The sequence below is a fragment of the Manis javanica genome, chromosome 7 (genome assembly GCF_040802235.1).
Source record: "Manis javanica isolate MJ-LG chromosome 7, MJ_LKY, whole genome shotgun sequence".
NCBI lineage: Eukaryota > Metazoa > Chordata > Mammalia > Pholidota > Manidae > Manis > Manis javanica.
In genome coordinates, this window is record NC_133162.1 from 70,905,012 (window position 1) to 70,928,292 (window position 23,281).

At 42.9% G+C, this 23,281-nt stretch overlaps 1 long non-coding RNA gene across 2 annotated transcripts; it reads right to left on the bottom strand.

The window, feature by feature from the left end:
- Positions 1-2,204: 2,204 nt before the first annotated feature.
- LOC108394583 (uncharacterized) lies at positions 2,205-23,281 on the bottom strand. 2 transcript variants are annotated; one of them, XR_001852469.3, is made up of 4 exons: positions 23,125-23,281; positions 22,940-23,043; positions 21,813-21,867; positions 2,205-7,543 (listed from the first exon to the last, which is right to left on the bottom strand). It is a non-coding gene; the product is annotated as an uncharacterized lncRNA (long non-coding RNA). The 2 variants fall into 2 exon arrangements; XR_001852470.3 differs by lacking the exon at positions 21,813-21,867.

Genomic DNA, 23,281 nt, shown 5'->3' on the forward strand with positions numbered 1-23,281 from the left:
TGGCAGTCTATTATTCAGAAAAGAGTTCATAGGAGACCAGCTTGAGTTCTAGGTAGACAAGGAAAAAAAAAATTGCAAAGGATGAGCTGAAAGATGAACAAAGAAAGTCGGGTGGGGGTGGGGGTGAAGAAATGAAAAGAAGAGAAAAAATTAAAAAGAGAAAATGTATACTGTTTTTCTTAGAGACAGATCTGAATTCTTAAGCAGAAGCAGGACCACCTTAATGGGAAGAATTAAGGAGGAGTAGATATTAAACTCAGGTTCCCCCCAATAAGATTTCTCCACATAGGATATTACAAAGAGGAGGCTGGGACTTTATTGAAGGAACCCGACAGCAACTCCTTACCCAAAGGTAGAGGGTCTGTCCAGTCAGCCTGTAAGCCCCATGACTGCACATCTGCTAGAAGAAGGGGAATTTCTTACAGAAACTCTGACAAAAATCTAGGACAGAGCAAAGACAGGCCAAGCAGGTCATTGAAAATTCTTTGGAAAGACTCCTGTCAACAGCTCTGTTCTGCATGTGAATTTAACTCCAGGTATTCTCTACAAGTCTGGAATTAGAACGGGGACAATTCAAGACCCTCCTTTGAGCAGCACAGGATTAAGCTCTGCCTTATGCCAGTGAAGACGGAGCTTGTTTAGGCTCTGTCTTATGTTGGTAACCTGCTCTGTAAGCTGCGTGGAACATGAATTACAAAGACTTCAATGGTTCTTCAGGATTAATAGGGTCAATAAGGCATTTATGAGAGCAACTTAACCATATACTATAGGACATAGGCAATTATATGCAGTTATTTTCAGTGTGTGTGCACACACACACACACAAACACACATACATGCTCCTCAGGCTCTACTTAATACGTTTTGGGATTCTGTATTATCATTCCCTCAGCACCAAATTAAAGAGCTGCTTGATCCTCATGGTCAAAGAAAATCTCTCTTTCTTGGTTATGTTTTCTTCTTCTTGACTTGACCCTTGCTCAATCACTTTTTCATTTGCATTCTTGCAGATTGGGAAAATATTGGAACCACAGAGACCAGAGCTCAGATGCCATCTGTGCCACTTACTAAGTGTATAGCCTCTGGCATGCTGCATACTCTGAGTCTGTTCCCCCCACTAGAAGGCCAGAATAACAACAGCTGCCTCCATAGATTGGTTTAAGGATTAAATGTCATCAGAGGTGAAACACCCTAACACATGCTTGGTGAGAGGGAGGCTGAGTAAATGTTAATTCTTCTCCTTTCCCCCTTCCATATTATAGTGTACATTGGACTCATCTCATATTTACTTCAATTTTTACATGAACCACAGGAAACTTTTCAATCTGCCCTCTCTCAAAGTTTGGGTTTTAACCTGGAATCTTCATCAACCATGGAAAAAAGCTCTAGCTACTGCTTTTCTTAATTAGCTCTTTTTCAGGCTTGTGTACTGCTTGAACTGTGGGAAACCTCTCCTTAATTCTAAATTGATCATTGGAAACAGATTTTATTTCTTTTCTTTCTATTTGCATCACATTGGGAGGAGGAATTTTTGGATTGCCATAGCTTTCCTTGAACAAGAGAACCACTTTCAAATTGAATGCTCATTAAAATTTCACTCCAGTTGACAAAGTCTTTGCAAATTCCAGACATGGCCCTGGGTAATTTAGCCATGCCTTGCATTGCCATAGTGATGCAGACAAAGCACAAAGTAGCTTCTATTCCCACTGTTTGGACCTTAACCCTCTTGTGCTTAGGGCTGAGAGGAGGATCCATGTGGTTGGACTGGGGTTGCAGAGCGTTTGGAAATCAACCAGTGTAGTTGGCAGGGTAGTGGATCCCTGGGCTGGGTAGGGCAGAGAGTTCCTTTAATTGAGAATAATTATGCTGACAAAAAGGGGAAGTGTAAGGGCACCTCATAATTATAAACAGATGTATCTGAATAACGGCAACCGGTCTTTCAGGAGCCCAGCAGGCTGGTGCTTCAGCAGGGACTCATCTCCCTGGTGGGACAGAGATGCTTTAACACCTCTGATAATCCAAACAGGACAAGGCAAAGCAATTGAGCTGTTTTCAGAGAAAACAATACACAAGAAAATCAGATGGCGAGGGCAGTGTAATAGAAAATGCAGGTCTGGGAACCAGGTAGTCTGGTTTAAGTAGCAGATAAATCACTTAATAGCTGGGTGATTTCACCTTAGCTGTTTACACAGTCTGTGTCTCAGTTTCCTTCTCTCTTAACCGGCTGGATGACACCCATTGCATGGAGGTGTTAGTAGAACTTAGAAAGTAGAGGTAAACTGCCTAGCACAGAACAAGCACACAATGAGTTGCTAGTCCAAACAGCAGCCAATAGTTTACATTCTCCTACCTGGTCTCCCTCCTGCTTCCAGTCTGACCACAGGATTATTTGTTCTCCAGAGGAATTTATTTTTAAAAACTTAAGTCAGAATACACAATTGCTCAAAACTCTCTAACAGCTTCCCATACACTTAGGTTAAAATCCAGGATCCTTATCCTGTAAGATCTGGTTTCAGCTCTTAGGACCAACCTCCGATTCTCCCACTTTGTCCTAGTGTCCTCCACCCAAGACTACCTCTTGGTTCTATAAACCTACCAAGTTTGTTCCACCAGATGTTTGCATTCCTGCCTTCTTCTCACCACTCATTCCCCAGCTTGAATATGATAACTTGAAAGAAGCCTTCTTTGACTACTGTCTTGGTTGGGTTTCCTGGAAAGAGACTCTGAGAGAAGGGATTGGGACCACATGTGTTATGTTTAGGAAACACCTATAAAGGGCAAGAGAAATGGAAGGAGAGAGAAAAATAGAACAGAGACAAGGTCTTAGATATGATTTTAGGTAATGTCTAGCTTTGGACTAATCTATGGATTGTAGTGGTGGGTTGGGGGGATCTGGAACATACATCATTCTTTATAGGTGGTCTGCCTTGAAATAAGGAGCCAGGCTTTTATGCCACTGAATCAATCAGTCTTTGTCTGCCTCACAGGCATCTCCAACCAGCCAAGGACAATTCTCCTGAAAAGGCTGCAGATTTAAGCCCCTGGCCACTAAATTATCCTCTACCCTCTGGAGGACGCAGGTACTGGCTTATAAATAGGATCTAGCAGGACATCAGCTCACCTGCCTCAACCACATGGTGCAGCATCGCACCTATGCACTCCATCCCATACACCTAGGTCAACTCATTGGCTTATTAATCATCTGATATTTTTCTTGCATAATTTATTGAATTTCTATCTCCCTGACTAGATTATAGGATCCTGACAGCAGCGACATTATCTGTTTTGTTCATGCATACATCTCTAGACACTGGTTTAATGAGTGAAGGTTCGTTGCTACACACCTCCTCCTGAAAAAAAATGTATATGTTCAGATAAAGAATGTATCAGAACCAAATTAAGACAGATCTGCCCTTGTCATGGTTACCTCCTACCTGAAGTTTCTTTGTCCTTTGCTGTTCCTGTCCCATTAGTGAGAAGCTGGCTGGTATTTTTTAAGCATTCCAAAGAATCTTGCTTATAAACTGTGTTTTCTAAAACAATGATATCCATCACCAGGGAGGCAAAATCAGCTTTCAGCCCTTATCCTGAAATATTTACAGAACAGATTTGAAGAAAGGGAAGAGAAAAGCTGTCCCCAGAAACTTAACTCCACAGCATTTAATATGACTTCCCTCAGAGATATTCCCCAACCAGTTAATCGCTACTGGGACCAGATTTTAAGGACTGTTTTCTACAGATGGGGTTACTCTCCCCCCAGATCTCTCATGTGTATCAAAACACAACCTGTTATCTGTCTACAGTTGTAGTCTCCTTTTTCCTCCTTGTCCCTAGGGAAAGAAGATTCTGGCCAAATAGCAACATGTTCAAGGATTAATAAGATGATGAGATGTGTACCTCTGCCTCACACTGTGTCTACACAAATCATACACACACAACCCTGTTGAAAAATGATGGCTTCCAACAGCTTTTGTAGCAGCCTGTCTGAAAGTTCCAGCTTCCTGTGGACCATCTGGCCATCAAAAATTCAAAGACTGAGAAAGTCCAGGTCATTTAAATAAGGAGCAGGAAGCATGAGGAAAATAAGGCAATTCAGTTGCATGTAGGAAAAGAGTCATGAGGACTGAGGCATTATAATATAAAATAATAAAATGCTATTTGGAAGACTTAACAAAGAATCAAGCATTGTGCTAAGCAATTTCAAACATTGTATCACTGAATATTCAACAAATGCTGTGAGATACACAGTATGTTTGTTTTACAGATGAGGAAACATACATATAGAGGATATGCAGGTTGCCCTATATCACAGAGCTGATTTGGTAGCCACCAACTTTTGTTTTTGCCTTTCCAGTATCTATTTGCCATTATTTAGGTCATAATACTCTAATTTACCTTTGAGAACCCATTTCCCCAACATTTAGTACATGTTGTACTAGCAGAGCCAGTTCCATTTCATAACCCACATCTGGCTAGCCCACTTGTTCTGTTACCCTGGCCATTTTGTGAGTTTAGGATAGGTGGATGGCCCTAGCCAGGCCAGTGAGCCTCAGCTCCTGGGCTTTTCTGAAAATGCTAGGAGAGAAAATGTCTCTTTCGTCTGGGATTGCAAGTGGTTAATTGAGACCAGCTTGCCAACTCAAAGAAGGAGTGTGATGACAAAGTGCTGATATGAAAGAAAAGAGACGTGATAAAGAGACACATTTTTCTGGTGCCATGTTTTAGCACCCATATTCCACCATTGTTGAAGTTGGTGCTACACATGAGACTTTTTAGGAGGCCAATACATTTCCTTTATTCCTTAAAACAGTTTAAGGTGGATCTCTCTCTCTAGCAATTGGATGAGTCTTAATATAGTATTAAACAAGTAATGATTGAACTTGGATATTAACTAAAGATTCACTGGACCCTCAATGCCTATGTACGTAGCTAGAAAGCAGACACACTCCAAGGATCTAGGAGAAGGAACTGGACATTTAATCTGCTTTTGTTCCTTCTGAATGTTTGGCTATTTTTAACCCAGCTCTTATCCAACTGATCACAAAACTGTCATAGAAGAGAAAAATGAGACGAAGGATACAGATTGCAACACTAAAGGGAACTGGACTTGGAATCAACCAGCACTTGGTTCAAATCTCAGGTCTTTTGACTTACTGAACCTTTCTGCACCTCAGTTTTCTCATCAGTAAAATGTGATGATAAAACCTATCTTATCGGGCTATTCTGAGAAATAAGAAACAGTATGCATGCAAAGTGCTCGGCCAGGGTAGCCACCCAATAAATATTAGTTTCTCACCCTCAAGAGCAGCCTTTCTGACTCTAACTATGAAAATTCACAAACACTAGCACAGAGAAATGGTTAGGAGTTTCCCCCATGGCCACACACAAATCATATTTTCTGGTTTTCAGACAATTAAATAAGGCAAATTTGGGCTTATTCTCTAAGGAACTAAGTAATTCGGTATATATGTACTTTGTAGTCTTGGAGGGAAGACATGTTTCTACACAAAACCAACCCAAATGTTAGAAAATTTCATTTCAGCCAAACACCTAATTGTGTTTTTGACACCTTGTCAAATAAGTGATGTGACTTATTTGTCTCTTCCCTCTGAATGAAGGTTGTCTGGATTGATCAAGCCAATGAGGTTTCTTGACAACTTGTAATGATAACAGGGCCATCTTTCATCTCCGTGCTGCCCCTTGTATGAAGAGCAGGTGTGTACAAGGTCATCCGCACTCTGAGGAGTCCCTTGAAGTCAGTGATATACATGGTAATGAAAAATCTAGTTGGAGTTAGGTATAAATAAATACTGGAAAAAGTCTGGATAGAATTATTCTCTGAAGAAGGGGCTATACCTTTATCATCTTCCTGCTAAGAGCAACCTGTGGGGCCAGTCGAGGGCCATGTGCATTACAGTGAGGAATAAAACTACAAGGGGATGGTTGGGGAGGTGACTCGGCCCCAGACCTGGATTCAGTTAGTCACGGAGGGCCCACTATGTGCCAGGACATGTATTAGGTGTTGGGATACAGATCAGACTCCCATCCTCATGATGCTTAAACTTGATTGGGAGGAAACAGACAAAAAGAAACTAAAATATATTGTACATCAGAAAATGATAAGTACTGTGAAGAAAACAGTAAAGTGAGGAAGGGGCATAAGAATGATAGATGTCAGTATGCAATAGGTAAAATTTACAATTTAAAATTGAATGTTTACTGGAGATCCAGATGAAAAGGGAATGTTTTGAAGGGGAAAGGAAAGGAAGAGAATGAAGAAAGAATGAAAACGTGCATGGATTTCTCGGAGAAGGGCATTCTTCTAAAGTAGAGGTCTGCCTGGATATTGGAAGACAGCAAAGGGGAATCAAGAAGTAGATTAGGAGGGAGGTGAGGTCAGAGATAGTGTGGGGTGGGGTGAGGCAGGGGCTGGAATGCCAAAGCTTTTCCTCCCAGGGAGAGGGAGCCATCAGCTGGCTTTGAACAGCTCTCACTTAAGTTTTATGAGTCCCTCTCTGCTGATGCTCTAAGAATAGACTCTGGAGGGGCAAAGGGAGGGGAGTAAAACATGGGCAGCTGGATCAGGTGGTGGTTAGTACAACAATGCTGATGACCCGTGAGAGTGGCTTCAAGTAGTAGGACCACAGTGGCAAGGATTAAGAATGGCTGGCTTGCAGAACGTCTTAGATTGTACGTCCATTGTCATGGACAGGGTCAGACAGGTGGCCATCCTGCTGAAAAAGCCCTGAGAAAGAAGTCCCAAAGATTTGAATAAAATGGACAGGGTCTCAGGTCAAGGACCTTAAGGTGGTTTAGCAAAGTGTCATCTTGGAATCATGGGCTAGAGTACAGTTTACAGTTCCCCAGGCCCTAAAAGTGAGGCAAAAAGGAAATAAGGGAGGGAGGGGACATCTGTGAGAGCGACAGGGCTCAGGAGCAAGGCCCACAGTGGTGCCTGGTATGTGAGGGGGTGTTCCAGAGCCCCTTAGATGTCATATGTGCAGCAGGAGGCAGAAACAAGGCACCTCAAGGAGCCCCAATAGCTGAGGGAAGTGTGGGAAAAGGAGCACCTCCAGGAAACAAAGGGGAAACTGGGTGGACAGGAATGACCACCTCACCCAAATAGGGTGGGCTGCGCTTTGTGCCCGAGGGGTGGAGGTGATGGGCGGTTCAGGTGGGGCAGTGTGAATGAGGCGGACAGAGATGCCGAGAGCTGGCCTCATCAAAGCTTTCTTTTTGCGTGAAATCAGAGTGAACCTAAAAACCGGTTCCTTCTCCTCCTGGGAACGACACTGATTGAAGATGATCCTCCCAAATTTCATGGCAGAAAATGAAGAACAGTTCCTGGTGAGTGTGATTTTATGCCTCCCTGGCCCAGTGCTGCGGAGGGAGACGGCTCATCCTTCACAGCTTCCTCCGTGGCGCTCACCGCAGGGCGATGTGCATCTTTCACCTGGACAGCGTCTCGGGATCCGACCGCAGTCAGAGCTCGTTTTGTTAATCTTCCAAATCCTTCAGGCCAGAGTGCAATCCCTTGCAGAGCCTGTATCCGAACACGGAAGGAAATAAAGGGGGAGAAGAGAGACCCTATGCTCATTAACCATTTCTTCTCATAAGGACATCATTCTTAATATCTCTCATGTATTATCCTGTAGGACTCTCAGAACAGCCGTAGAGGCAGTGTCTGGAATGTGACTACGTGAGCAAACTGAAAACCCGTGACTTACCCAGGTCCCCTCACACTATTTCACACCCCAACATCTTGATGGCCCCCTTTCACCCTGCTGCCTCCAGGACCAGCTCCCTCTCTCTGGCTGTGCCACGGGGCAATGGTCTACATGAAGCAGTGCCGCAGGGCTGCCAGGCTCCATGGCACACCTGGCAGGGCCTGGCATTACTGAGGAGAGAGAATGAGGGCAGGAGCTTGTCTTTTCCCAGCACATCCTTTGTGACAGGTTTTCTGCTCAGTGTTTCATATACAAGATTACACTTAGCCTTCATCATAGCCCCTCAGGAAAATATTATTTTCATGAGAAAACTGAAGCTCAGAGTATTTACCCAGACAGTGAGTAGCATTTCTGGGAGGTAGGCACAGCCCATGGCATGTTTCTAAGCTCCATTGAAGCCTTGTTGGTTCAGACAATGTCCAGAGGCAACTCTCTGATTATTTTCATAAGGAGCCACAGAACTTAAATTCAGAAACTCAGACTTGTCAGAATTACTGAGGTCAGAGGATACCAAAGAAGCGACCTGGGTTTTAGGCTCCTACAGTAACTGATCAATGCAGAGACTAACCCAGCAGTGCTCAAGAGTGACGATGTGCATGGGGCTCCAAAACCTGGCTCTGTCACTCACTTGTTGCGTGTCCTCGTACATGCCACCCAGTCTTTCTGTTTCCTCGTCCATGAACTATATCAAATATAAGAACTTGCTTCCTCTGGTTTCTTTTGAGGATAAAGGAAACACTGTTTTATAGCATTTAGTACCATGCTTCCTGTGAGCTGGATAATTCCTAGTGGTAATACTACAAGTTGAATAACTAACACTTATTAACAGTAGTCATTTCACTGTCAGAAGTAGTTGGGTCTGCAGGGTTATATTAATTGGAATTGTTTAGAGTCACCACTGGAAGAGATGAGAGGGGAAGAAAAGGGACAGGAGACAACAGACAGGAAAGCTGCAAAGCTGGCGGGTGATTCTCGAGAAAGCTGGTGGACTCCATTACCATATGTGGGGTGGCATTAGCCCAGGAGGATCGCTTTCCCAGGAGGTGATAGTGGCCCAAGAGAGAGGTGATAAGCACCCAGACTGTGTGGGGCAGTAGCGATGGGTAAAGGAAGAGGTGCTTTGTCTTTTCTATGAGGTCATTTTCTTCTGAAAAGTGTCAGAAGCCCCTCACCTGGCAGAATTTTTGCATGGCCTGAAGGGGGTCACCTGGCTGATGGACTCATTCTTCATATCTGCTTTATGGAAATTCCAAACCATCTCCAGTTTGCCCAGCCAGCCCTTTGTTCCACCCAGCAGTGTGGTAGGTACAGGCTGCCTGGATGGATATGTTTGTCATGTAAATGGTTGCAAATTGTCTACTTGGCACCACTCCACCCTCTCCAGTTCCCCACTCCCACTCCTACTGGACAATCCTCTTTTGCTCTGATGGCTTTCAGAGTCATTATTTCTCTTGTTTTTTCTACTGAAAAAATCAAGAGAGAATTCTAATCCTTAACTCAGGCTGTAGCTTCTAATTATCTTATTAAAACCATTTGGATTTCTTAAGCCTTTATGTTGGTGGCCTAGGACAATCTTCCTTCTTTCTGATGTCAGTCTTCAGTGAAGTTTTAATACCTGCTGATGAGTGTGTAGTGAAGGGAACTTTTCTTAAAATATGTTTTTGTTTTCCAAAACATGATTCTTACATAAAAATAAGTCTCAGCTTTAAGAAGCTGGCAAGGAGAGGGGGCAATTTGGAGTGTTTACTCTTCATAATGGAAGCCCACCTGAAATGTCACTGATTTAGAAAACAGGAGACTTGCAGAAGCCAAGCTCATTTTCAAATATAAAACAATAATTTTTTTAAAAAATGCTGCCTATATTGTTAGGATGAGGCAGCTCACCTGCTCATTTGTCAAATTGCTATTGCCAACAAAATGAGAGAAACAGGCAGAGAAGAAAGGGGAGAAAATGCTTAGTTTGAGCTTAGTTTGAAAGGGAAAATAAAGATCTTTATCTAACATGACTCCCAGTGCTCCGTCTCTCCAATGGCAGACACCACACCAGAAATCAGTGCCAGTGCATGGCAGCTCTGTGAGTACATCATCCTTTGGTGGTTATCTAAGTAGATGTGAGTTAAAAACGGGAAAGTCACATCTTTAGAAGGCTCCTTGGCCCTGAGAAGCCCAGTTACCTACAGGATGTCACCGACCCCGTGCCCTGTAAGACCATCATGACCTCTTATCTATGTCTGTAGCTTTGCCTCTTATCACTTCAAACCTTTCCCTCTCATAATTTGTGCCCACATTATATAGAATCATGTCTTCTGTTTTCTTAAACCATCTCATCCTTACACTTCCAGGCTGGCTCTACCCATGCTATTCACTCTCGACTCCTGACTGAACCCTACTTCCCTTTCCCACCTGGTAAATTCAGCACGACTACTACTGTGAAATCTTACCTGACCCCCAGGAGCATCGCATGTCCTTCCTCTCTGCTGTTTCTGCCCAGCCCTGTTGAGCCTCAATCTTGTCAGTAAAGGTGAGCAAGGGGCAGAAAGGATAGTATCACAAAGCGTCCTATCTTTCTATATCTCCAAGTACTCACCATTTAGGCTTATGGAACCCTGAGCATTTCTTTTATACATATGGAAAACCTGAGGCAGAGGCTGTTTTAGCCTCAGGAAATCATGTACCACAGGAATACAAGTTAAAATTTCATTGTGCTAGGTAATCCCTACTTGTGGATCAACCATACTGAGTGAGCCCAAGAAGAATTTAAGAGAAACTGCCATGCTGGACAGAAATCAACACCAAAGCAGTAAATCATTTTGTTAAATTCAGCGTGCATTTATTCATTCCCCCACTAGGAGTCAGGCACCATAGTGCCTGCAGATGCCCTGAAAGCTCCAAAATGAGATCTGTTCACAGAGGAGTTATACACTGAATGAGAAAGCAGATAAAGCAATAATATATTCCATTTGGATAAATGCTATTATCTGGGGGATTTTGTTTTGTTTTGTTTTCTGACAGTGAGACCAAATGAGTTTCTTATAGTCTCCATCCACTATTCCTAGTTCTGCCCCCTGTAGGGACCCACAGTAAGTTCAAAGCCCAAAACAAGTCTATAACGCAACAGTAAAAATAAAAATTTTAATGGGCATTTTTAGGCTATTCTCTACCTTTTGCTTCAAGTCATATCGTTTTTATGGAGTGAAAGTCTTTTATTTGTTCTCTATTCCAAAATGATGGCTTCCAGATCCTGGCCAGTCTTTCCTCGACACCCCTGTAGTCAGGGTCACTCTTAGAGTATGCTGGCCAGATATAGACTCTGGGTCCAGCTGTGATCTAATCATGCTGCCCACACCCTAACCACCACCTTTCTTTGTGTTGCCAGCTACTTCCATGATTCATTTCTTTATGGCACTGGAAATTTTTTCAGAAGGTTTTGGGCTGTGATCCAGCATATTAGATACCTACCTATTAAACCCTTTCCTATTCCTGTCATGCAGAGCTTTGGTAAGAATATCATCATTGTCTTTATAAGTCCATAATAAACATTTGCACAGGATAACAACTATGCACAGTCTCTGTCACAAAGCAATGATTTCTACCCTGAGAGTCGGGGACCAAGGAGGGAAGTGCTGTATTCATATAAAGTTGCTAATATTTTCTTTTACCAAGCATTGGCATTACTTACTTATTGAAAAGAGAAAGAAGGAAAAGAAAGAAAATGAAAAAAGACAGTGAAAGGAAATACTGCCCCCTACAATCACCAGCATTTCTTGAGAGAAAAGACAGCTACACCCCCACCCCAAGCACTACACATCATGGTGCCACAGCACATACATAACCAATATTTGTGAATAAATGGATGTATAAATAAATATGACTTATAGGAAATAGGCTCCACTGAGTTAAAGTTATCCCCAACAATTCTTTAACTCAGTGGGTATTGATTTGGTAGCAAGAGAAGGTTCATTTGTCAGAGGGAACATGGCCAAGAGCACGGTGTACTATCCTGTGTGACCAAGTGAATTTTTCGTGTGTGACATGGTCTCCTGAGTCCTGAATATCCACTGCCTTCCAGAAGGCCTTAAATTCCAGAATCCTAGTCCTGCAATCTTAATGCCCCATTGCGACCAATAGGATGGCATAGCCGTTCCTCAGCACCTCATGCCACCCATAACTGTGAAACCTCACAGGTATCTGTAATCAGCCCAGGACAGTGTATGCCACCAGGGCTCCAGCTCCAAGAAGATTCATTTGATAAATGACTCAATGATAGATCTCCTTCCCCAGCCCCAAATAACAAGCCTAACTCCAGTCATCCCCATCTCCTTATCCTTACAAGATATTGCCTGATAAACACCATCTCTTACCATAGGCTTCTGCAGCTCACAAATCTTTAATGACTTCCAATTAGGTACAGAAACAGGCCAAGTCCTTAGACAAGCATTAAAGGAATCCCATAATCTGACTTTAATGTATCTTTTCAACCTCAATGACTTGCAGCAGTTTGTCTTCAAATCCCCTGAGGCCTTTTCAATATCTACCTTGCCTCTTAGTAAGTGTCTGTGTCTTCTGCCCTCTGTTAGAGAATGAGTTAGGTGAGAACCTCACCCCAGCAAAGTCCTACAAATACTACCATTAGTTACAACTGTTAGATGAATAAGTAAGGTAGCCAGGTACAGATAAAGGAAGCCACACCTTACCTCACCCTGTTACACTGTGATCTGCCCCAGCATCTAGTATACTATTAAGTCCATCATACATACTCAGTGCATAGCCCTTGGATAAAGAAATGATAATAGGCAGTCAGGCAAGAAGAAAGGGAAGGAAGAAGGAAGGAGTGGAAGAATAATCGCAAGGAGGGTTAGGATTTAAACTATATTACAGTCCCATCAATTAAATTTTCTCTCTTAGATCACAGGTCATAGGGGGGGGGTATGGATAATGCTGGGAGATTCAGACACTATGACCCTGTCCACAAAGACTCAGGGAAAAGAGAAATAAAGTCTCTAGTCACAGGCCAGGGGAACCCCTGTCCTCAGTGGAGAAGGTTAAGGCAAGCATATGGCAAAGATTTAATGAAGGTCAAATGCAGAAGTGTTTTATGGCTTCCAGTTGATGCTTGTACTCTTCTGCTCCATGTTCAGATCTTCCAGATGATAGCTCAGGCCATCATCAGACACTTGTTCACAGTACTCTAAGGGTAGCAGCCACATAAAAACAACAGGTTTCCATAGATATCATCCCTAGATCTTCTTCATGGTCCGCTTTGGTGCTTTCTCAGTAAGTTTCAACTTATCCACCAGCTCCTTTTCTCCAGGACACCCAGTTTGTGACTTTGCTATGATCACCCACCTTTTTCTTCTAGACCTTGATCCACCCAGCCCCTCCCACAACTGTGGAAGATCTAATTACTATAACAAATCCCTTATTCCCCAGTACTTGTCACGCAACTCCTTCACAATTGAACCTTAGCTAAAAGGAAATGAGGAGGCCTCTATTCTTCCAATCTTCTTTAGACAGGAAGCAGCCTGAGAAAGTATTTCACTATAAAGGTGGACCATTTCTTATGTAAAAGGAGATATATCAAAATTTACCCAAAGTTTGTTTTAATCAGGTATGGTAAAACAGCAGACACAAAAATGACTGTCATGAAGGGAAAAGTTTCTACTCACAGATCTCTAAAGCAGGACACATGCCATGCCACACAGAACCATGCTGAGAAAAACCAGGGATGGTCAGCAGAACAAGAGGAGTGAGAGGGGAGGGAATAATCCAGAGCTTTTATTGGGATTTTCATAGGAAGGAGTGGGTGAGGCAGGCTTGATATATTGAGTAAGTCTAGGTTTAGATAGTTTAAATAATTTATTGTAGGCTCTGGGCTGTAGGGATTGTCCCTATTTGTCCAGTACCTGGCCCTGGGTCCCAGAGAGAATATTGGCTTGGTGTATGAGAGTTTGATAGAGAAGATAGTTGGGGATGGGATGTCTGGGTTGGTTGATATTAAAGATGCACTAAAAGGGTAACGGTTTACTATCTCTAGGAATTAGCTAGCCCTGGGAGGGGCATTCTCTCCAGGATGAAGGCCCCAAGTGCCAGAGCATTGGGAATACAGGAAATAAGAAAATATAGTCAATACAGAAGTGATGGCTCAGAGGACCAGAAAACAAAGCTAAGATCTAAGGAGAGTCAGATCTGACAGAGCTGATATCTCAGGGAGCAAAATTAGATCCTAATTAATATATATCCCTTGCTCCAAAGGAGAGGAAGTTGTGACGCATGCCCAGCTGGATTTCAGAACTGCTTTGGAGCAGTGATGTTTATGTGCTTTATATTTTCTCCCTTTGTGAACATGAGTTTCTGTAGTAATTGTTCTATGTTCAACATTGCATGTTGGCTGTGTCTCTTTAACTCACAGGCCATCAAATCACTAAGAACCAGACTAAAGGACTTGCTCCCAAGAAATGACACATCAGCTTAAGTTACTCATACACTCTTGGACATGATTAAATGAAAAGATCCTAGACTTCAAGTCTAAATCCGATGCTACAATTAAATAAGACTTTTGTGGTTCTTAAGATGTGGGGGAGTATATTTTGCATGTGAAAGGAACATAAATGACCTGTGGTCACAGGATGAACCATGGATAATTAAAGATGGTGGTCATTTCTTTGCCACCTCCTGCATCTAGAGGTGAGACCTAATCTCCTCCCCTTGAATATAGGTTGGTTTCTGGATCTGCTTTGACTAACAGAATGGGATAGAAGTAGCCCTGCATAATTTGCAAGTCTGGACCTTAAGGGATGTGCAGGTTTTGTACACTAGGAACCTCAACTTCTTTCAAGTTGCTGCACTATGGCTCAGGCAGTGTGGAGAAGCTAAGAGAGGACCAACAAGCTCTCTAGTTAATAGCCCAGCTGCACTCCCAGCCAACAGCACTACCAAATATTGGCCATTTGAGTTAGTCATCCTGGTTGTTCCAACCTAGTTCAAGTCTACATATGATTACAGTCTCAGCCAATGCAATGAGGAGCATAAACACCCCAGCTAAGCTCAGTTGAGCTGTAGAATTGTGAGAGCTAATAAGTGGTGGTTATTGCTTTTAAGCCATTTCAGGGTGGGGAAGGTGGTTATTATATAGCAGTAGGTAGCTGAAAGAACATCAAATTTGGAAATGCTTCAACAATATTAACATAACATTTAGATTATGGAATCTATCCTATGATCTCAGAATTTTCCATTGCACATACTTCCAAGAGTCTACCTGCTTCTCTCCTTCTCCAAAGAACCACCTTTCTCTAAAAGAAGGGCAGCCACAAGCCAGGCATTTGGAAGGACTCATACATTAAATCTTCCACTTAGACTAATCTCCTCTGTACTTTGGGGAGTTTTCCTCTCCAATTTCCTGCATTAGCACAAAGAAATACTCTTACAACAAAAAATATTGAAATTTCCTTTGGAGATTGATGCTCCTGCATAGAGAACTAACAAGCATTTGAGGGGTTCTAGTCTCTCTGTTTTTGTTTTGCTTTTACATTGCTAGTGGCAAATCTACACATCATAAAAGTATATTTCCACTTTCCTATGATAAAATTTTTAAATTTCTTTTATAGATTGATGCTTCTGAATGAAGAGGTAAAGTAGTTTATCTGGTTCTAGCCTCTCTGTTTTCTTTGCTATTGTATTGCTTTTGGAAAATCTATATATCATAAAAAGATATTTGTGTCTGCTTGCCTGAAGCTTGTTAATATCTTTCTAAAGTTGCCTAAACATGATTAAGATTATGCAGGACATTCATTAAAACTTGGGATTCAATTTAGGGAAAACTAATTTGACTGGTACCCTTGAGCCCTTACACTCCTCAACCAGGTAAGGCAACTTCGAATCATGAGAAACTTGTACAAGTAGGTTGCCAGATTTAGTGAACAAAAATATAGGACATCTAATTACATTTTAAGTTCAGATAAACAATAAATCATTTTTTTATAAGTATGTCCTCTGCAATTTTGGGACTACTTAAACTAAAACATGTTTGCTCGGATACCCTGTGATTTACCTGAGAACCCTATCATAAGTCTCTGTAAGGTATAGGGAGGCCAGGTATATTCCCTATGGTTACACATCTTTTAAAAAGTGTATCTCCTTTTCTACTTTCGTGGGATCCATAGTAATGTGGTTATGCTTTAACATGTGGCATGGAAAAGGTTACATAGACTTCTGGGAACCCAGAGCAGTAGGGAAGAGCGCTCACATCTAGTGGGCACTTATGTTATTTCCTGATATGCTCTCAATAAGCCCAAGATGTGTGAGTGCTATCACTTTGAAATGGGAATACAGACACTTGAAGGAGGACTTACCCAGGGTCACACAGCTGGTAAGCTGAGACTCAGGTCTCTAACCAGCATTCCCTGGTTCCCAAGCCCATGTGTCCCTAACTGTGCTGATCTCTAGGGAGATTGGGGGTGTGAGAAGGGAGTGAAGATCTTGCTATTTTTCTGTCACTTTTGTGCCTCCAGTGTGTTCCCTTGTTGCATGACATTTGAGAGGCCTGTTGATAACTACATACTTTATCGAGGACAAATGAAGGTAAGAGAGAAACAGGGAAAATGTGGAAAAGACAAAATGTTCCTCTTTTTTAATCTCTGAAGGGGGAATAAATCCTTGTCCAGTGACTCAAATGGTCCCCTAGCCACTTGCTCTTGTCACATACAGATGGTAGTAGATTCCTCTTCCACAGAAAGGGAGACTTGTGGGGGGAATGCTCTCCAGGAAAGTAGCGGTTAAGTGATCCCTCTTTGGTCATCAGCGTCCCAGTACAACAGAGTCTATTTTTACATAGGAGCGCCCCTTAGCACAAAATAGAAAGATAGTAGGACTCCTCTTCTGAAGCTTCAGAACAGGACTCTCTGTCCTGAAATATCACAGGAGGGAATAAAGCAAGATGAAAATGAGGACACAGGGCAATGTCACTAAGTTATGGGTCCCAGTGCTGTGTAGTTCTGACCTATTCTGTTTGGGGTGGAGGGGCAAAGAGGAGCCTTAACAAGCAGAATTGGGGAATTTGATTATAAAAAGGTAGTAAGACATGATATCGCCCCTATGTGGAGGTTTCTTTTCCCAAAAGAAACCAGCAGAGACTTAAATCCAAGGCATTAGCAGATTGCTATCTTTCACATGAAAGATGTCATTTTTCAGTCAGGTTAAGTAACTCCAAACTTGGCTTCTATTTTTCATCACTTCTTTTCTTATATTTGAGGGCTTGGAATAAACCAGTCAGCATTTATCCTTGAGCGTGACATAATTCATTTTCTGGAAGGACACTGACCTGAAGGGAAACCAATGGCCCAACGCCAATCTGAGCAAATGATTCACAGAATACTTTTGTCTCTGCTTAAGCATGTGGCCCTGCTGCTGCTGAGAACCAGGATAGAGAATAAGGGTCCTGTCTGTCCTCAGCCACTCACAGACACCATTCAGAATGCTTTTCTTTCTAGAGTCCGCAAACTTGTGTCACCGCCAGGATTAGAACTCAGAAATGCTCACAGCAGGCAAAAAACAGCAAATTCACTAAATGAAGTATGCTTACATATTGATTTCCCCAGATAACTGTGGAAGTACCTCTTCTGCTTTCTGCAAGATATCTTTTTGTGTCTTCTGTGTGTATTTCTGGGATGGAAGCTGGGAGATTTCAATAGATTTTCAAAGAAATCCATAAGCCACTAGATGGAGAAGTTACAAATTACACTTTATTGCTTTAGAGGACTTAAGTGAAACATGATTTGATACTTTGGCTAGGCCAGAAGCTGCTTCTTATTCTTTGCTTTTGAGTCAGTTTTTGAGGTGCAGGTGAATTAATATCTTGAATAGCAACTGTATGCCAGGTAAGTGCAAGGTCAGGATCTGATCTGTGATGATATGGGTATCAATCAGCCCCGTGGCTCACATATAAGTTGATCTAGTCTAAGTGAAAGATGTGAGCACAATAGTCCAGGTCATTCACTGCCAGGGAATGACACAGTAAACATGCCCAGCCAGATCCTCTTGGTTTCAAAGCTAGGCTTTCTATTGCCTCTTGGTTCACTGAAGGCCGGTCTGCTCCTTTGCCCTGTCCTTTCCACCCATATGTGCCTGAGTTCTTTTGCTGAGGGTCTCCTCTTGCTCTGGAACCCACTGTGCTCCCCTCACCATGAGTTGAAAGCATGGAAGAACTGACTCTCTCACTTCCAGGAAGTTGGTCGATGACTGTCCACTCAGTTGGTCTTCCGTGGGGTGACACTGATGTGTGTGGTCCACACCATTTCCCTATGAGGCCAAGCCCCAGGCTCGACGTTAGTAGCTGCCTGGCTAACCTATCCTTTTTTTGGCTGCCTTTCCTTCCTCGGGCCATTTCTTCATACTGCTTGTGCTGCTTCTTTGGTTATCTCTTAAATTGTTATGGGCTGCTTCTGAGGGAACCCCAAAGTTGCAGCTTCAGCTACTGGAAAATAAAGTTGAAAATAAAGTTGAAGGGACAGAAGAAATGTAGAGTGTGTGTGTGTGTGTGTGTGTGTGTGTGTATTAAGAAGGGTGGGGAAGGGTGATAGTCCAAGACAAGAGCTATCACTCCATATATCTACTTTATAATTTATAAATGTAATAAAAATATTTACCCCAAATAGCCATTGAAAGTATGGAATTGCATGATGTATAGAACACTGCTGTCCATAGTAAGTGCTCAGTAAGTTCTGAGTGATTGTAGACTTGAAAGGTCATGAACTTTGTGCTTGACCTACATTAAACAGGTAGATTTAAATTCTGGATCTATCACTTACCAATTTTAAGAGTTTGGGTAAATTGCTCTGAGTCTCATTGCATTCATCTGTGCAATGGGCATAAAGATAAACTCCCTGCAAAGCCATGCGGAGAACCGAAGCAATGTGTGCAAAGCAGTTACAGACAGGGCACTGTGACTTCCTAGACCATGGATCCCCTTTGCTTCTGCTTCTCCCACTTCTTCAAGGACACAGACAGAAAATCTGGGCAGGGTGTGTTTTTCTAGCCTTCTTAGTCCTACGTTAGCAAGAATTTAAACCACACTTGCAATTTCTGAGTGATTGATAGGCATTTCATGATGATTTCATCACTCGGTAGAAGGTGAAAGTCACTCAATGACTAGTAAGGTTCCTCCATTAAAACCCACTGCCCAAGACATACTCTAATTACCCACAAATTCCTGTTAAACCTTAGAGTGTAATTGCTATTCATGGTCCAATTAAGGGGCAATTGCAAGCTGAGAAAAAAAATGTGCTTTATTGCTTCAATTTTGAAATTCGTGTATCTTAGAGCCTTAACCTACTCCTGGTCTATAGGGTTCTGCATAGCGCAGCGCCCACGCGGCCGCAGTGAGGCTGGTAGGACTGCCTTCCCTGGAAGGCTCCTGCAGAGCTTTCTGGCTGGCAGCAGAGCTCTTCCAGCTCTGAAGCCTCACATTCTAGAACACAGAAGGGTGGATGGAGAAGGGAACCTGCCCTCTCTGGTGTGCTTAAGACTTTGAAAGAAAAATATCAGGTCCATTCAGAGTTTGAGCTACCAGGGTGGGTTGGAAGCTGGCCCTCCCCTAAGGGAAAGCAGCTTTTAGATGCCTAGCAGAAAAGCAAACACCAATAGGGGGGCTGAAAATTCAGGCAGGTCTGGGTTCAAATCCCTGTTCTACTACTTCCTAGTGTGAGACCTTGAGCAAAATAGCTCTCAAGATTCCAACGTCCTCATCTACTGAATAGGACAAGAGCATTCACTCTTTAGCTAAATTGTAAAGATTAGATGAGGTAATGCATGATAAGCTCCTAGCACATAATAGTCTTTCCGTAAATGCTATCACCATCTCCATCACCAATAATATTTATTGCTCCAGCTTCTACACAGTTGTCCTGTTCTGAGCATCTAGGTCAGGAAGGGAATATACCTGCTGATTGTGGCAATGGTACCCAGCAGAGCTTAACAAAGCTCTTCAGGTTGTTTAATGTTCAGCAGCATAGAAAATGGTTATTTACTGAGTACCTGTCAGAGTATTCAATCCTCTGATTTGTACTGTAAATCTGAGAAAAGGAGAAAGATAAGGCAGCACAGAGCACAGCGACCAAGGAATAGACTCTGAAGTCAGAGACACCTGCCTGGGTGCAAATAACTCATTCTGCACTATTAACCTCTCGACTCTCAGAATTTGCATCTATAAAATGGGAATAACAGTGTCTCCTACATTGGTATACGTGCAAGGATTAAATAATATATGAAAAATGCTTACTATAGGATGTGCGTTTAAACATTCAGTGAAGGTTAATTCATCAATCTTATTTATTTTTATTTTTAGAAGGAGAGGATATTATACTATTTCATGGAAGCTGACCAGACCCTCTTTTTGTAAAATTACTGAATCCAAAGAAGAAAACAAATATCTGTCCAGAAGGTTCCTCTTAGAAAATCTTGGTGCTTTTATATAAAGTGAGGATGGGTGCTAGACAAAGCCAATTCCAAAATGTATTATGTACAATTCACACTTGCCAGTGATACATAAGGACCTTGAGGCAGCGGGGCTGCTGGTGTGCCTCTAAGGGATCAATCAGATCTGCATGAGGAAGGCACTCTTCTGAGAAGAATAGAAGTCCTAAGTAGGCAGGTATTTGGTGGAAATTCAAACTATGCCCAGTGAATAGTAACAGAATGGAAACTTTGGCCTGAGGATGAACAAAAAACCATCCCTTTGTCAGAAAGGAGCTTGCTGAACAGTCCTTGCTCTAAGTAAGATGAATGTGCTAGGTGCCATGTCCACTTCCTCGGGTGGCCTTACCTCCCAGTTGCCATCTTTAGAAAGAACCTGTGGAGCGAGGAACAAGTCCTTATCTCTGAACACTGCCAGGCTGCAGCATGAGGGCCAAAGGGCTTCCACCCCCTACAGGAGAACCTACCAAGTATCTGCCCATATGCACAGGGAATTAGGCTTATGCAATCCTTCACCTTCCAGAAGTCAAAATTCAGATCCATGGATCTGACAGTCGAGTCACAGGTGGTTAAACTGCCTTTCCTCTATTTCACCAGAGGATTCCTTTCATGGTGCACAGAATGGATCATTTTGCTGAGAGCTTGGCCCCATGCTTCCCAGGTTCCTGTTGGTGGGGCATTACCATTCACACTCTGGCCCATTTGTTTCTGCTGCAAATTTCCTAGAGACTTATGGATGTGATGTTCATAGATTTTTCCATTTATGTTGTTTCCTCGTACATAACAATGATCTGCCAGCTTTCATTTCCTTTAATGACCCTCTGAATGGGGAAATGTTCCTTTGTCATGTCACATGTCTCATGCTGGCCTGATTTCAGAAGTGAAACAGTCTTGCATGATGATGACTAGAAAGGGCCACTCCCCACCATTTTGCAGGCTAGTAGCAAATCCTCATCCAAAAAGGAGGGTGTCAGAGGGAGGCAGACTGGGGAAAGGTAAAGAGTAGAACTTTTGGAGTCAAATGGGCAAGCATTTATAGCTCTGCCACTTTCTCAACATCTGGCCTTGGGCAATTCATTTATTGCTTTATGTCTCAGTTTTGTCAGCTGTATAATGGATCTCCTGCTTGTGGTGAGATCATACTAAGGTTTGCAATATTAAACCACTGTCAGTAAGAGCAAGAGATCCCCAGGAATTATGACTCAGATAGCAGTGAGTACAAACATCTCCATATTATAAGGGACACATCAAATATCTATCTGTCTATCTATCATCTATCTATCTATCTATATCTATCTATCTGTCATCTATCTATCTCTGTATCTATGTCTATTTATCATCTATCATCTATCTATATCTATCTATCTATCTATCTATCTATCTATCTATCTATCTATCTATCTATATCTTTATCTAGTCACCTATATCTACATATCTCCTCTGGATTGTGGGTTTCTTACAGGCAGAAGCTATGTCTTCTTTTCATTTGTATCCCCAGTAATCATTAATCAGTAAACATTTATTGAACTAATGCAAATTACAGCTGTGTACTGATGCTCAAACAAGGACAGTGGCCCCTATTGCAGGAAACAGTGCAGCCTCACATGGACAGTGACTTACCCTGGAAAGGAGTGAGCTCTCCGGGAAAAGGCAGCAGCCCATTTCAACCAAGGCCCTGGAAGAAGGCAAACCAGAAGGGGGAGCCAGCTCAGGGTCTGTTCCCAAAGAGATCAAGGCTTCACCTAGGGTCCAAGGTTTCAGTCTGAGAGAAGGTGGGAGCAGAGCTCTGAGGAGCTGGACTGGGACAGACAAAACCGCTCATCTTTGGAGGGGAGAGAAGAAGAGATGACTATGCATGCAGTTTGGGATTAAGCTATTTGCTGTGGGAGAGTCTTAATATAAAATCCTTCACAGCAAATGAGTTTGCCAGTGTTTGCAGATTCCCTTGGAATCTCAGAGGACTCATAGTGCAAGTAGTTGCTGTACTCTGAACAAGTCCTCAAGATGCTGGGCTGAGTTAAAAGGACAGGAGGCCATGCTGGGCCACAGAGCACACTGTGCACACACATACACACACATGTGGACAGGAGGATGTGCAACCACATTCTAAGGGACAGAGGCCAGTGTGGTGTGACCACAGTTTCTGGCGACTTTCCTCACAGCTGCCATGTGGGAGCCCCTGCAGGGTGGTGCTGGGAGCCCCCTGGTTGCCCTTGTCTGTGAACTGCTGGGCTCCAAGCACCCCAGGATAAATGCCTCACAGGTTACTTCCCAATGTCACAGTAGGAGATGGAAAAATCTGAGGAACAGGAAGAGAAAGGGAAATGGAAGTGTGGAGAAGAATAAAGAAAGGAAAGGCTAGAAGGAGGGGAGCAGCTACAAGTCAAATGACTTCTGCGTGACATGCCCCACCTCTCTCTAACTAGGTTTCCATTTCCAAAGCCAGTGCAGAGGAATTTATCTTAAGTTCTCATTAATGCTTTGCATAGGGGATGCTCCTACTGGGAGGCCTGTATGCAGCAGAAGCCAGCTGCCCTGTGCAGCTTAATAATGGGAAGAGGGATGGTAATCATGTCATTGCCATCTTAGCTCCCCATTAGAGCCAATGGGGATTATTTCCTGAAGTCACTGAATCATTCAAGGCTGCTGCCTTCTCTCTGATGATGTACACAGCTTTGCCCAGCAAATCATTTTAAACACGAGACATACTGTGGGACAGGGTGGGCCCCTGGGGGCCTCGCTCAGACCTTATCTAGATGCCTGGGTGGGTGCAGCTTGGAGCCTGCCATCTCCTCCTTTGTCTCTCCCTCTGGAGCAGCCAGACACCATCATCCAGTTATTGGGTCACATTCTATACAGGGAAACCAAGGATAATAAAAATAGCACCTCGCATTTGAAAAATGTTTTACAATTGCCAAAGTGCTTTTCATACCTGTCATCTGACTCAGTCCTCACAATGCCCTTGTCCACGAGGCAGGAAAATATCCTATTTGACAGAAAGAAGCCCTCTGCCTGGCATCTCTCAGCAGGCCCCCCGAAGTCTGCCTCCTCGGTTTATCTTCCTCTGGGTTGTCGCCTGAAGGGCTGTG